This window comes from Trichosurus vulpecula, chromosome 4, assembly GCF_011100635.1.
Source record: "Trichosurus vulpecula isolate mTriVul1 chromosome 4, mTriVul1.pri, whole genome shotgun sequence".
NCBI classification, from domain to species: domain Eukaryota; kingdom Metazoa; phylum Chordata; class Mammalia; order Diprotodontia; family Phalangeridae; genus Trichosurus; species Trichosurus vulpecula.
Genome location: NC_050576.1, coordinates 196777284 through 196791932, shown reverse-complemented (window position 1 = coordinate 196791932; position 14649 = coordinate 196777284).

Below are 14649 nucleotides of genomic sequence, written 5' to 3'. Positions count from 1 at the left end.
CTTCATCATGCCATGCTTCCTTTCTAAGGAGGGGCTTTGGAGCAACATCCGTTGTCGTCACTGCCTTCTTGCTCCCCTCCAAGCCAGGCAGGCTGTGTTCATCTGTTCTTCAAGACAAGAAAAGGCATAGGGATCTAGGGGGCACAATGGATAGAATACCAGCCCTGGAGTCAAGAGGAGCTGAGTTCAAATGCGGCCTCAGACACTCAACACTTGTAGCTGTGTGACCCTGGGCAAGTCACTTAATCCCGATTGCCTCACAAAAAAAAAAAAAAGACTAAGAAAAAGCTTCTAAACTTGCACTTTTCTTACCTTTCTCTGTAATGCCAAGTTCTTCATTGGGCCACACTTGTGCCAACGCTGGCATGTCGCTTTCCCTTCCTGTGAGTTACCAGGGGATGAGCTAGCACTGCTCCTGACCCTCCTTTAGTCAGTTACCTAAAGCGTCATAGCTTAAGACCGTGCCCATTCTGGAGACTACTCTGAGGCATCAGACCCTAACTACAAGAGCCAGTTCTGCTAGCAGGCTGTATGTAGGGAATATTAGAGAGTGGGGCATCTGCGAGGAGAAGCCAACATCACTAGTAGTTTAGGTAAAAGGGAAGGCTGACAGTCCTAAAAATAGACTTTTCAGAGGTGCTGTCACCTTTTAAAATGTACTCTTTGGAGAAAGGGAACTATATGGTCACCTTTAATTCTTTGTAATCATACGCTCCACATACATACAGACTTTCCTTCCATTATGCATTTAGTAAATATTTGATTTTGTGGAAAGACCCTAGCTACCATCCACATGCATTTTCTCTTGTTCCAGTATTTTATTTTCCCAAAATGCGACATGGATATATCTACAAAGTTTGAATGTAAGGACCTGAGACTCTGAATGGAAAGAATATCTATGGAGTGAGGAGGGGAAGCTGGCAATGATTAAGGGTACTCGTTGTGTTCCCTCTTGTTATATTTCAAGGTTTAAAATTGCCCTGAAATGAAGGATACCTGGTGACACTTAAGTCCTCTTCTCCCTGCGGAGGCCCATCCCCCAGTCTAGTTCCTCCTTTTGGGGCAAGTTCCCTTTTATTAACCCCATCTCAGCCCTAGTTCCCTTTCTTTCTTCCCCTCTGCCTTTCTCAGCACTCAATATCCATCTTAGCTCTGGTACCTTAAATTGTCCGCACATTAAATACCTCTTAGGCATTGTCCCAGGCATTGTATTGACTTCCACCAGTTGTTTAGGCCATGTCGCTGTGCTGAGACACATTATGCTTTCATAAGGCAACTATATACAATAGATTTGTTTCTAGAATTGTCAGCAAATGGGGCACAGTCTTCTACCATCGTAGTCAGCCTTGTCTTTACCTTCCATTCCACACTCTCTTAGGAGAGCATCCTGCCTCCAAAAGACATTCTGACAGAGCTCATAACCAGCATAAAGTGCCCCTTCAAGGCTCACTTTGTATAGAAGGGAACATTTGACAGAGAGAAGCTTAACAGTAGGATTTGTGGAGTCAGGGAAGTACGTACGTAGGGTTGGGGTTGAACAACTGCTGTCCCGCAGACCTTCCTGCCTAGCCAAGAGGAGGGGCTGACCCACGTTGTTTCTTGGTAGTGTGTGGGTTGAGCTTTGTAGCTCCTTGTTCTATTCTTGTTGCATTGTGTGGGAACAAGCTATATTTAAGCCTACGTTTCATGAGCTAGCCTCGAGCCCAATTCAAGCAAAGCAAGATTCTTTGGCTCCCGTGGATATGGCCTTCCCCAAAGGACAGAGATTTGCAGCTTAAGAGGTCAGCCTCCTATTCTCGTAGTAGAAGGAGCATTGGACTTGAGCTATACAAGACCTGGTCTCAAATCACAGGTCTAAAGCTCTTTTGCTGTGTGACCCTAGGCAAGTCAGACTCATTCTCATCTATAAAAGGGAACAATATTTGCACCGCCACCCAAGGTTGTTAGCTGGTTTCTGTAAATCTGAACTGTGAAATGAAACTATACTGGAGACACTTCCGTTACATTGCAAGCTCATATCTTGCTTATCTTAAATGTCCTGCTTATATATAATTAAACAAGTAAAGAAATTTGCATGTCGTGTAAGAACAGGTAGCATCTGAGCTGATTAAACAGGGACCGGCACCGTAATTAAAATGGACAGAGAGAGCAAAGAAAGAATACTGTACCCAGAAGTCAGGAAACCTGAGTTCCAGTGTCCGTACTGGCACTAACTAGCTAGATAAACTTGGACAAGCCATTGTTACCTTTGAAGTAGGCATTTAACTTAAGGTCCTCCTCATTCTGAAATGTGAATTCAATTCGACAAGGATGGGGGTGGCCTCCGCAGGAATAGAGAAATGTGGATGGGTGGGCAGGACTAGTTGGCCACAGACTCATAGTTCTAGAGCTGGAAGGGAACTCCTAGGCACTTGTGGACTTGCTGAATTTGAAATTACTGGCCATCCAGGAGGAAACTGGAGGTGTGGGACTGGGATTTAGAAAAGAGATTTGGGCGTCATTTATGGATCTGGGAATCAACTGAACCTATTGGAACCGATGAAATCACCGAAAGAAAAAGATAAGAGAGTCTTGGGTGGACAGGAGATGGATGATCTGCCCAAGGAGACGGAGGAGTGGTCAGAGACCTAATAGACTCAGCGGAGAGCAATATTCCAAAAGCCAAGGGGAGAGAGTATCCGGAAGTGTCAAACGGTGAAGAAAGGTTACCAAGGAAAAGAAAACGGAAAAAAAAAAAAAAGTTACCCGTTTTAGCAGTTTGAAAGAATGCGGTAACCTTTAAGAAAAAAGTTTAAAGAACAGAGCCAGGTGACAGTGGAGGAGCTAACGTTGGTGGGGAGGAAGTGGAAGCAGCACGTACAAATGATTCTTTCTAGGGGTTTGGCCGTGAAAAGGATGAGAGATTTAGGGTAGTAGCTTGAGGGAATGGCAAGATGACGTGGAGCTTCTTTAATGGGGAGGAAGTGGACACCTGAGTTTGTTTAAAGGCAGCAGGGAAGAAGACTGTACAGATCGTTAAGTGGGGAGTTTCTTGGCGGGGGGAGGGAGTGAAATCAAAAGCATGAGTTATTATTAGTGCCAATCCATTCATGTTACATTAGCCTTGCCTAATGAGAACATCTACTTCATCCTCTTGAGACGGCAAAAAAGGAGGAGAGAACCGAATGAAGAAGTTTTGAGGGTGCAATAGGTGAGTCAAGGGAGCTCCCAACAGCCTAGTTTTCTTAGTAAAGCAAGAGGGCCAGCTGCTGAGAGAGAACAGATTAGAGGTGGTTTATGGGACTTGAGGAGGGGGATTGAAAGAATTGCTGCAGGAAGTATTATAGCCGGGAGAATAAAAGGCATGTCATACAACAGAAAACACGGATTTGTAATGGACCTAAACTTCACTGTGTCATGTTCTCCTCTAACAGTATTCAGTTTTAGAGTCTATCAGAGGAGGAGTATGGTGAGCCAAGGTTGAATAGTGGAAGAGTATGAACATTGGGAGGATTTAAGGGAGCAGGGAAGTATATTGTCAAATTATTTGGGGTCAAAAATCATATAGGGAGGAGAATATGGCCGGAACAGAAGATGGACTAGAAGAACTGGGAAGGCTGGAGGAACTAGAAGGCATGATGAAGGTGAAAAAAACAGGAGTGAGGCAGAGGGAGATCTTGAAAAATGGTTCTATGATCAGGATCACAGAGGTAGACCTGTTTTGGAATGATGTTGAGGTCTACTATCCAACGGGTGGTTGAGAGTGGGTATAGAGGACCTACAAGTTGAGGCCAATGTGTGCAGTGGTGTCTTCTAAGAGACCTAAGGTGAAGTTCTAAGACTTCTAAGGTGAAGTTCCCAAGGTTAAGAGGAGGGATTAGGATGGAGAAAGTCTTAGCCAGTCAACTTGAGACTAGAGCAATAGGGTCTGAACAAGTGTTGCAACAATCCAGTTAGCGGCTGCTGGGGGGTGGAAGACCAACATAAGCCCAACAACAAAGATGCTGCCAGCACAGGTTCTTTTGATCTGCTTTACTAAGGAAAGTAGCATTAGGGGCTTAACAATTGTAGTTCAAACCAACATACAAATATCATTCATTTAGTTCAGGGGGAAAAATGAGCTCCCTGAACTTCAGAGCAAATACAAACAAATTATAAACATACATTATAAACAGACCAAATGCAATTCATAGTTACCAAGAAATCAACATCTGAGTTCAAGAGCTGGGGAGCTCCTAACAATGACTGACCCAGAGTCATATGCTACTCGTTCTGTGGCTCAGAGCCCCAAGGGAGAATGCCAACCTCTGGGTTTATATATCTTGTTCAGGGTCAAAGGTGAGTCACACATATGACTCACCCACGTGACCTAAAAGCCTCACAAAAATTTGACTTAAACCCACGTGGTCTAAAAGCCTCTGATGTCACAAACATGTCACTCAAATCCATGTAAACTAGGCTTTCCCTTGAGGCAAGGAGGTCATCGAGGACTCCTAATTTAATCAAGGAAACAAAGGCCAAACTCTTTAAGGGCACTTGACTGAATAAGTGCTAAAAACCCATCTTAATTGCCAATACAGCAAGGTGAGACAGATGAATGGTATGAACTTCACAGGAAATGGTGGTAACAGAGGAAGCACCTGGAAGGGACAGCAGAGGACAAGGACTCTGAGTCAGTATGTTGGAGAAGCATGAGAAAAGGAGCTGCCATTATTGTAGAGGGGGACAAGAGTTAAAATGTCTTCCCAAGATATCCGAGAGCACTAAAAGAAAGTGGGAGAGGAAGATAGGAAGGAAGAAGGAGAATTCGTTTAAGATAGAGCAGGGGTCATTTCTTAAACTGTGGGTCACAAGTGTAAAAAGTTTAAGAAGCCCTGTACAATGGGGATAGGACTTAGGAAGAGATTGGCCTGAGCTGGATAGGAATGCGTTATCATGAAGAGGTAGCAAAGAAAATAGGTTTTTATCTTGGGGAAATTTAGAAGTATGAAAATAAATATGACACAAACCCTCCTGTCAAGGAGCTTACAATATCCACCTCTGCACACTTAGTAGTCTGTGATCTGGGGTAAATCATTTTCCCTCCCTAGGCCTGAGTTTCTTCATCCGTAAAATGAGGTAGTTGTGTTAGATGTACCTTATAGCTCGAAAGCCATGATCCCATGATATAAAGGGAAGGGGAGGAGAGAGATCAGGATATGAAAACAGTTAGGATACAAGGAATATTAAAGTGAAAGTAAAGGAGATGCCCTTGTGAAGCGCTAGGAGAAATGTGAGCAGGAAAGGCTCACATTCAGTGGGAGTTGCAGGGTGAGGTTAAACTCCATGGAGAAGGTGGCACCTGAGTTAGGCCTTGAAAGAAGGAAAGGCCTTCAAGAGATTGAGATTGGGGGAGAATCATTTCCACATATAGAGGACAGAATAACAGAATAAAAGGAGATGGGGGTGGGGTGGGGAGATCCAGTTACACTGGGATGTAAAATGTGAATGGAAATAGTTGGATAAGACTAGTAAAGTATTGGAGCAGAATTTTGTGGGTCTTAAATGCCAGAATAAAGAATTTATACTTTATTAGGTGACCAATGGAGAGACACTGAAGATTTTTTAATAGAACGGTGATGTGATAGCAAAAGGACTCAGGAAGTGTTGAAAAGGATAAATAGATTAAAGATCTAGGAGAGAAACCAGTTAGGAAGTTATTAATAGTCTAGGTGGGAAGAAATGAAAGACTGAACTTAGGTGGTTGGTGGGCAAGTTGAGAGAAAGAAAGATTTGAGAGAGATGGTAGACTAAAGGATTTTGCCATTGATGAAAGGTGAGGAATAAAGCTTAGTCAAAGTTAACTCAAAGGTTATGAGTCTGAATATCTGGGAAGAATAAGGTGGCGCAATGGATTTGGTACCAGGAAGATCTGAGTTCAAATCCTGCCTCAGATACTATGTGACCCTGGGCAAGTCACTTAACAGCTCCTTTTCTGTAAAATGAGGCTAAGAATAACATCTATCTTATGGAGCTGTTATGACAACCAGATGAGAAAATAGACATGGAGTGCTTTGCAAACTCTAACACATTTCTGTGCTTTCGTTATCAACAGAAATACATATATTATAGAGAAGAGTTCAGTAAGGTGGTAAATTTTAGTTTTGGACAAGATGAGTCTGGGCTCATGATATCTAATTAGAAATGTCAAATAAGCAGTTAGAAATAGACAATGAGGGGCAGCTAGGTGGCACAGGGAGTAGAGCACCGGCCCTGGAGTCAGGAGGACCTGAATTTAAATCCAGCCTCAGACACCTGATACATTTACTAGCTGTGTGACCTTGGGCAAGTCACTTAACCCCAATTGCCCTGCCTCCCCCCTCAAAAAAAAAGAACAATAAAAGAAAGAAAGAAATATATAACTGGAGCTCTGGAGAGATATTAGGGATGTAAAAAGAGAGCTGGGAGGCATCTGAATATAAGCTGTATTTAAACTCCAAGGGAGTGGGAGTAAAGACATGAGAAGGGAAAAAGTCTGAAGACACAACCTTGTGGGAAATGAATTTTTAAAGAGTGAAAGCAGGAATCAGAGGTGAGAGGAGAACAATGCTATAGAGAGGAAAGTTTCAGTATCAGATGCTACAGAGCAGTCCAGGAGGAGGAGGAGGAGAAGGAAGAAGGCTGAGAAAAGACCATTGAATTTATCCAATGTGGCCCTTCTATTTTGATCAAGAAAGAGAATCATATCACCTGTGTAAATGGTAGGGAAGGAAGCTAGATTGTATGAGGTTATGCCCTGTTTAAATGTAAGCTCCTTTAGGGTTGGGACTGTCCCACTTTTTATATTGTGTATTCACAGAGCCTAACAGAAAACCTGATACACTCTGGGTGATTAATGAATTCTTTTTTTAAAATTTGTTGTTTATTTATCTTGCATCACTTTAGAGCTTGAAGGGATGTTAACTGTCAGATATTTCAAACCCCTGGCTTTACAGATGGAGAAACTGAGGCAAATAGAACTTGTGACTTGGCCAAGGTCTTAATAAATTCTTTATAATTGATTGAGAAGAATGATGGGGGAAAAGAAGCAGAAAGTTTAAAAGATTCATTCCAGAAGATTGACATTAAAGAGGAAGAAAATTTCCCAAGGAGATGGCAAGATTAAGTAAAAGTTTGCCTCTGTGTGTGTTTTAAGATGGAAGAAACCTAAACACACTTCTACTAAAGCAGTGGTTCTTAACCTTTATTTCATGGACCCCTTTGATAGTCTGGTGAAGCCTATGGACTCCTTTTTAGAATAATGTTTTTATATAATTGAAAGAAAAACTAAATTTTAATGTTTTGTATGATTGCACATATATAACCTATATCAGATTGCTTACCATCTCAGGAGGGGAAAAGAGGATGAAAGAGAACTTAGAACTCAAAATTTAAAAAAATGAATGTTAAAAATTGTTTTTACATATAATGGGGGAAAATAAAATATTATTTAAAAAAGAAGAGCTAAATTTTAGTTATTGGTTAGTGAAAATAAAAATAATGTTTTTTCCTTATCTGAGTTCACGGATCCTCTGAAACGTATCCATGGATCCCAAATCAGGAACCCCTTTACTAGAAAAAATAAATCATGAAGGAGAGATTGAAGATGTATAAGAGAGCAGATAATTCAGGAAGCAAGGTCATAAAAAAGACAGGAAGGAATTAGAACCAACTATACAGGTGGAAGCTTCATCTAGGAGGAGGAAGATAACCAATCCTTCCCAGGAGGAAAGAATACAGGTGACTATTAAGAGTCTTAAAAGAGGCAAGGGAAGGGGCAGCTAGGTGGTACAGTGAATGGAACGCTGGCCCTGGACTCTGGAAGACCTGAGTTCAAATTTGACCTCTTACTAGCTGTGTAACCTTAGGCAAGTCATTTAACCCCAATTGCCCTCTTCCCCCTTCCAAAAAAAAAAAGAGTCAAGGGAAGTTGAGATAGATGACATCAGTTAGCCTTAATTTCCTCAGAAAATCTGTCAAAAGTAATGGGAATGGGATGGAATCTCCCAATTTCCGCCTTTACGGAGGAAAAAGAAAATGTGAACCAACTGTTGTAGAGAATAGTATAGGGAGTCTATAAAAGAGAAATAAATAAAATAATTACCATGCAGTGGTGAGGGCCCAGTTGAGGATAGGTAGGTAATATGTTGTCATTTCCTTTCATAGCATCTGGCAATTCAATAGCAGGACAGGTGACAGAGTTGGAAGGCCCAAGTAAACAAGGCATTCGAGGATGGAAGAAAAAGCAGTCATAAGGCCTAGTGGATACACAAAAAACTAAGGCCAAGACGGAGTTGAATAAATGGGGAAGGATGAGGGACCCAAGTAAAAGAATGCGAATGAGAGAGAGAAGTGGAAAAGCTTGTGGTCCAGGAGGAGAATTTCAGCTTTCAGGATTTGGGGATCAGAACAATGCATAAAGTGATTATGATAACCAACATTTACGTGGTGTTTTAACATGTGGAAAGCATATGACATATATGATCTCATTTGATCCTCATAACAATCTTATCAAGGAGGTGAGGAAACAGGCTGAGAGGTTAAGATGACTTGGCCAGGGTCATACAGCTAACCTAAGATGTTACTGTTTTAATCAGTTTTCAGTTGTGTCTGACTCTTTGTGACCCCTTTTGGGGTTTTCTTGCTAAAGAAACTGGAGTGGTTTGCCATTACCTTCTCTAGCTCATTTTACAGATGAGGAAACAGAGTTAAACAGGCTGAAGTGACTTGCCCAGGGTCACACAGCTACTAAGTATCTGAGGCTGCATTTGAACTCAGGTCTTTCTGACACCAGGCCCCGGTGCTCTATGCATTAAACCACCTAGCTGCCCTAATGTATGTTATAACATATATAATACAGTAAATATATAAGGCAGGACCCAAATTCAGACCTTGACTAAAGTTTGCTACGACACCTAGCTGCTTTTTAAAACAAGGTCATAAGAGTTTGAGTGCAAGAAATTGCAGAGATGGGAATTATCACAGAATTTCGCAGACAGAAAGGGACAAAGGAAGTCATTTAGTCCAACTCATATCTGAACAGGAATCTCTTCCACAAACATTCCCACCAAGTGGTCATTCAGCTTCCACTTGAAGACTTTCAGTGAGTGACAAGGAAGCTGCTTCTTCCCCAGGCACCTTATTCCTACTCTGGGACAGCTCTAAATCAGTTAGCACTAAATTGCTCTATTTTCCTTCTGCTGAAGCTGAAATTTGTCTCTGTAACTTCTACTCATTGCTTTTAATTTCTACTTTCTGAGTTCAAGAAAAACAAATCTAATCTTTCTTCCCTAAGACAGCCTTTCCAATACTTGGGCTGTAATTATGTTGTCTTCCCATGCACCAATCCTGCCACTGAATTTCCTTTCCTTCAGGCTAAATATTCTCAGTTTCTTTTTTTTTCTATCACTCTAAGGTTTACAAAAATGCTCCTTGAGATGATTTCCAGTCCCCTAGTTGGTCTGCTCTGGTTATGCTGCAATCTTGTCAATGTCCATATAAAATTTGGTGACCAGAACTGCACCCATCACTCCAGACACAGGGCACATTGTACAATTGGACTGTCACCTGCACGGTTTTTCTTTTAATGTAGTTTAACCTTGCCTTCCAAGTCATGCTTGTGACTCATTGATTTTTCAGGCCATTAACCACCGCCCCCCCCCCCCCCCCGCAACTCTTTCTCACGTGTTTTTCCTAGGCATGCCTCTTGTTTCCAGTATCTGTGTAGTTTACATTTTGAAATTCAGTACGTTTACCACTCTTAAATTTCCTCAGTTGTAGAACATTCTAGCTAGTTGAGTCTCTTGGACTCCAATTCTGTTGTTAAACATGTTAGTCATCCCACACAGATTTGCCTCATCTGCCAGAAAGTTCAAAATAAACATTAAAAGGGTCATGAATGTAGATTCTGCCAAAAATCAAATGGAAAGACTACTTAGCTCACGACTGGGAGATAAACGACAGAGACAATCATATCAGCAAAAGCAGGAGAGCTTGTTGAGTGATGACAAGTGTTAAGGGTCCAGAACCGAATGTCCTTTGGAAGGAGAGTAAGGAATAGACTTTTTGCTGTTGTTAGGTCATTTCAGTGAGGTCCAACTCTTTGTTGACCCCATTAGGGGTTTTCTTGGCAGAGATACTGGAGTGGTTTTCCATTTTCTTCTCCAACTCACTTTACAGATGAGGAAACTGAAGCAAACAGGGTAAAGTGACTTGCCCAGGGTCCCACAGCTAGTAAGCATCTGAGGCTGGATTTGAACTCACAAAGAGGAGTCTTCCTGACTCCACTCCAGGTGCTCTATCCACTGTACCACCTAGCAGCCCAAGGAATCTACTACTACCTGAACTCCCTCCTGAGAGACAGGAAGCAGGTATGGGTTCTAAGATCAGTCACATCACTTCTAAAGGTGCAGGTGTAAGTTAATTTCATAGCCGTACTGGACTTGGTGTTGTCAAACATGCTTTCAAGCCCTGCTTCTTCTACTTATTAGCCCTATGACCTTGAGCAAAAGGACCAGTCTAGCTGGACTACAGAATGCTTTTTCCCCTGCAACGCCTCATCCTGTATGGCCTCAGACAGAGGTAAACTCATTATTATCTCAGTATAAAGGGCAGCTCACCTCAGGTCTCAATCTGCTCCCATCAGATATTCTTTTTCTAACTTCTCAATCAATACTGCTATGGAAACTAGTGTTCAGGCCTCGTTGGTAGAAAGGGCCCTCCCAGAGTTTCCTTTAAGGAGCATATCAAATGTCCTGAGCAGGTGTATGATGTAATGTGGTGGAATTAAGTTTCTAGACATTTGCATCTTATATCAAGGCTGGAAAGGTAGGTTGGGGGTGAGGTTGGGAAGGACTTTAAAAAGCCAAACAAGAGTTTGTATCTGATCCTAAAGATGGTAAAGACTGATTGGAGTTTGTTGATCAGGGGAATAATATAGTCATACTTGTGTTTCAGGAATGTCATTTTAGGCCGTTGTGTGGAGGATCAGTTGGAGAAGGAAGGTGAGGCAGGGTATTGTAATAAGCCAAGGGAGAGGTAATGAAGGCCCGATGACCTGGTGGCTAAGTAGAAAGGAGGCAGTTGAAAGTTGTATCGATAGAAATGGCAAGACTGGGTGACTGATTGGATGGGGTGGGGGCGGGGAGGGGAGAGGCGGAGAGGACTCTAAGGTAACACAGAGGGTGCAAACCTGGGAGACTGAAAGAATGGAATGATGGTGCCCTCGGGAAGTCCAGAAGCGAGATGGGTTTTGGAGAAAAGATAATGAATTCTGTTTTGGCTATGCTACTTTTAAGATGCCTATGGGACATTCACTTTAAAACATTCAACAAGCAATTGGAGATAGGCTATTAGGAGCTCAGGAGAGAGATCCAGGCTGGATATATAGGTCTGGGAGTCATTTGCATATAGAAGTTAATTAAATATTTAGGGGCTGATAAAGCCATCAAGTGAAAGAGAGAGAGATAAGAAGGCCTGTGACAGAATCTTGAAGTACCTCCACAGCTAGGGGGCATGTTTTTGGTGATGAATCCAAACAGGAGACAGGTCATACAAAAACCAAGAGAGAACAGTATTGTGAAAACCCAGAGAGGAATGAATGGGAAGAAAGCGTGGCCAGCAGGATCAAAACAGGTTAAGAAAAGGCAAGGTTTTTCAAGTCATTAATAACTTTTTTTAAAAATTTATTTTCAATTCATGAAACAAAACAAGCATTTTCATAACATAGCACAATAAAAGAGATGATTGTACATAAAATTGCAAATCTACCATGTACAACTTACCGTTGTTCCTTCCAAATATACAACAAAGTTAGCAGGTAAATTTCTTTTTTTTCCCCTTTTTTTCTTCTCTTCCCCTCTCCCCAGATGGCTACCATTAGACACAGATGTATATATGTATATGTAAAATTATTCTATACACACTTCTATTTATCAGTTCTTTCTCTAGTTGCAGATAATGTCTTTCTTCATACGTCTTTTATTTTTAATTTTCGTATTTATAATAGTCAAAGTGACTTAGTCACTCAAAGTCGTTCTTAAAACAATATTGCTGTTACTGTATACAACGTTCTCTTGGTTTTGCTGATTGGGCTCTTCGTCATTTCTTGCTAGTCTTTCCATGCTTTTCTAAGATCACTGAGGTCATCATTTCGTATGACACAGTAGTATTCCATCACTTAATTTCAGTTGAATGATGTTTGGAAGCCAGATTGCAGAGCTGGAAAGAGAATGAATGAGAGGACGGAAGTGGAGGCAACAAGTATAGATTTTTTTCCCCTAGGAATTTTTATATGAAAGAGAGGAGAGATATAGGACATTAGCTTGAGAGCACAGTAGGATCTAGTAAAAGTTTTTTAAGGATGTGGGGAGACTTGGGCATATTTGTGGGCAACGGAATGAATCGATAGATATTTAAGACTAAAGAGATGTTTGAGACCAGCTGCTAGAGAAGACTGGAGGGTTTGGGACCAAGCCACATGTTAGAGGAGTTAGCCTTGGTAAAAATGCCACCTCATTATCAGGGACAGGAAGGAAGGAGGAGAGAGTTGGGGCATTTTGTCAAGGGTTTTTAGATGTATAGAAGCAGAGAAGTGGGAGTTCACTGCTGTGACTTCCACTGTCTCAAATGAAACATAGAAAGGGAGAGGGCTGAGACTACTGTTGTGGTGAGTGGGATAGCTAATGAATTAGGAAGGAGTAATTGAGTCACCTTGCTGCAGCCAAGGCCTAGTTTAGGTTAAATAACATAAATTTTTGGTGTACCCTGTTGATTCTGCTGCCTGATTTTCTCCAGCTCTGTCAAGCGGCAGTGGTGTGGGAGGATGAAGAAGAGGTGTGGAGTGGCCAGTGGTTGCTAGAAATGGAATAAGTTCAGTTGATCTCCACCAATGATGTAAATATTTCCAGAAACAACTGAGAGAGGCCTTGCTGGCGTGTGAAATGAACACCATCACAGGTAAGAGTAGGGGAGTAGCTAGGCTTGCGACGTCCTGCAGAATTCAGCTGAACATCAAAGACTTTCACAGGATGGACACTGGTTACTCTGATAGTGAGAAACTGTAGGGTCAAGATGGACGTTAGCAGAGCTGGTGGCACAAATCCATTTGTTTTTTTTTGGTGAATGTCTTTTTTTTTCCCCTTATTATTTATTTTTAACATTTTCTTTTAAATTTTGAGCTCCAAATTCTCTCCCTTCCTCCAGCCCTTCCCCCACCCATTTAGAAGGCAAGCAACATTTCAATTGTATATGCAAAATTATGCAAAATATATTTCTGTATTGGCCATGTTGCCAAAAAAATAGAAGAAAAGTAAAGTGAAAAAAATTATACTTTGATTTTCATCAGTTGTCTCTCTGGAGGTGGATAGCATTTTTGGAATTGTCTTGGATCATCATATTGCTCAGAGTAGCTAAGTCTTTCATACTTGACCATCATTACATCATTACCAACAGTGCTGCTACTGTGGCCAATATTTTGGTTCTGCTCACTTCACTCTGCATCAGCTCATATAGGTCTTCCCAGGTTTTTCTGAAACCATGCCCCTTTTCTTAAAGCACAAGAGTATCCCATCGCCATCATACAACCACGACTTGTTCAACCATTCCCCAATCGATGGGCACCTCATCAGTTTCCACTTCTTTTGCCACAACAGAAGGAGCTGTTGTAAATATTTTTTGGACATATAGGTCCTTTTCCTTTCTTTTTATTGGGGGCGGGGGAGGGGGATCTCTTTGGGATACAGACCTAGCAGTAATATTACTGGATCAAAGGGTATGCACAGTTTTATAGCCCTTTGGGCAAAGTTCCAAATTGTCCTCCAGAAATTCCGGTGAATGTCTTGCTGTTCATAAAGTACATGGAGTACTATCCTTCATCACCCACATAGATCTTATCATCCTGGCTTCAGGGGCATCTGTGGACCTGTCTATGACCTAGCTTGGCTCCAAAGAAAAGATGACAATGCAACTCTCCCTTCCTTTTCTGCAGAGTGGGGATTACGGGTATGGAACACGACATGTAATGTAATGTCACTTTGTTGGTATTTTGTTTAATGTTCTTTATTTTTTCTTTTTTTTTTTTCTGGTCTTATGTGCTATAACGATGAATGGTTTTTCGAGAGGGGGAAGGGATTAGAATTAGGGTGATGTAAATAGCTATCAATAATTAAAAACAAACAAACGTGTCCTGGCTATCTCACCTAATTGAACTAGCCTGCCCTCCTCCCCCAAGAATATAAAGTAACAGCAGGAAGCCGAGGCCAGTGGAGGAAATTGATTGGCTGGGTCAGTTTCGGGTGGTCAAAGGAGGTGTCGAGGTGGTCTTAGATCTTGGTAAGGAAATCCGGCACCCTGAGAGAGGCAACGATTCGGCCCCGGCATCTTGCTTCGAGTGCGGTGAAGCCGAGGACGTCGGCCGAGCAGCCCGGGAGGGCTGGGGTCCGAGTGTCCTAGCCCTGCGCCGGGCCCCGGGCCCCAAGAGCCGAGTGGGCACCGTGCAGCGGGCCTTGGGGCATCAAGCCCACGGGAACCTGAGGCCGAGAAAGGACCCAGAAAGTCTGATGGGGGGGGGAAGAGGGACAAGTGTCCTGGGTGCTCTCCCGGAGATACACCCTGCCAGGGGATCCCCCGACTCGCACAGGGGGCCCGCTCCTC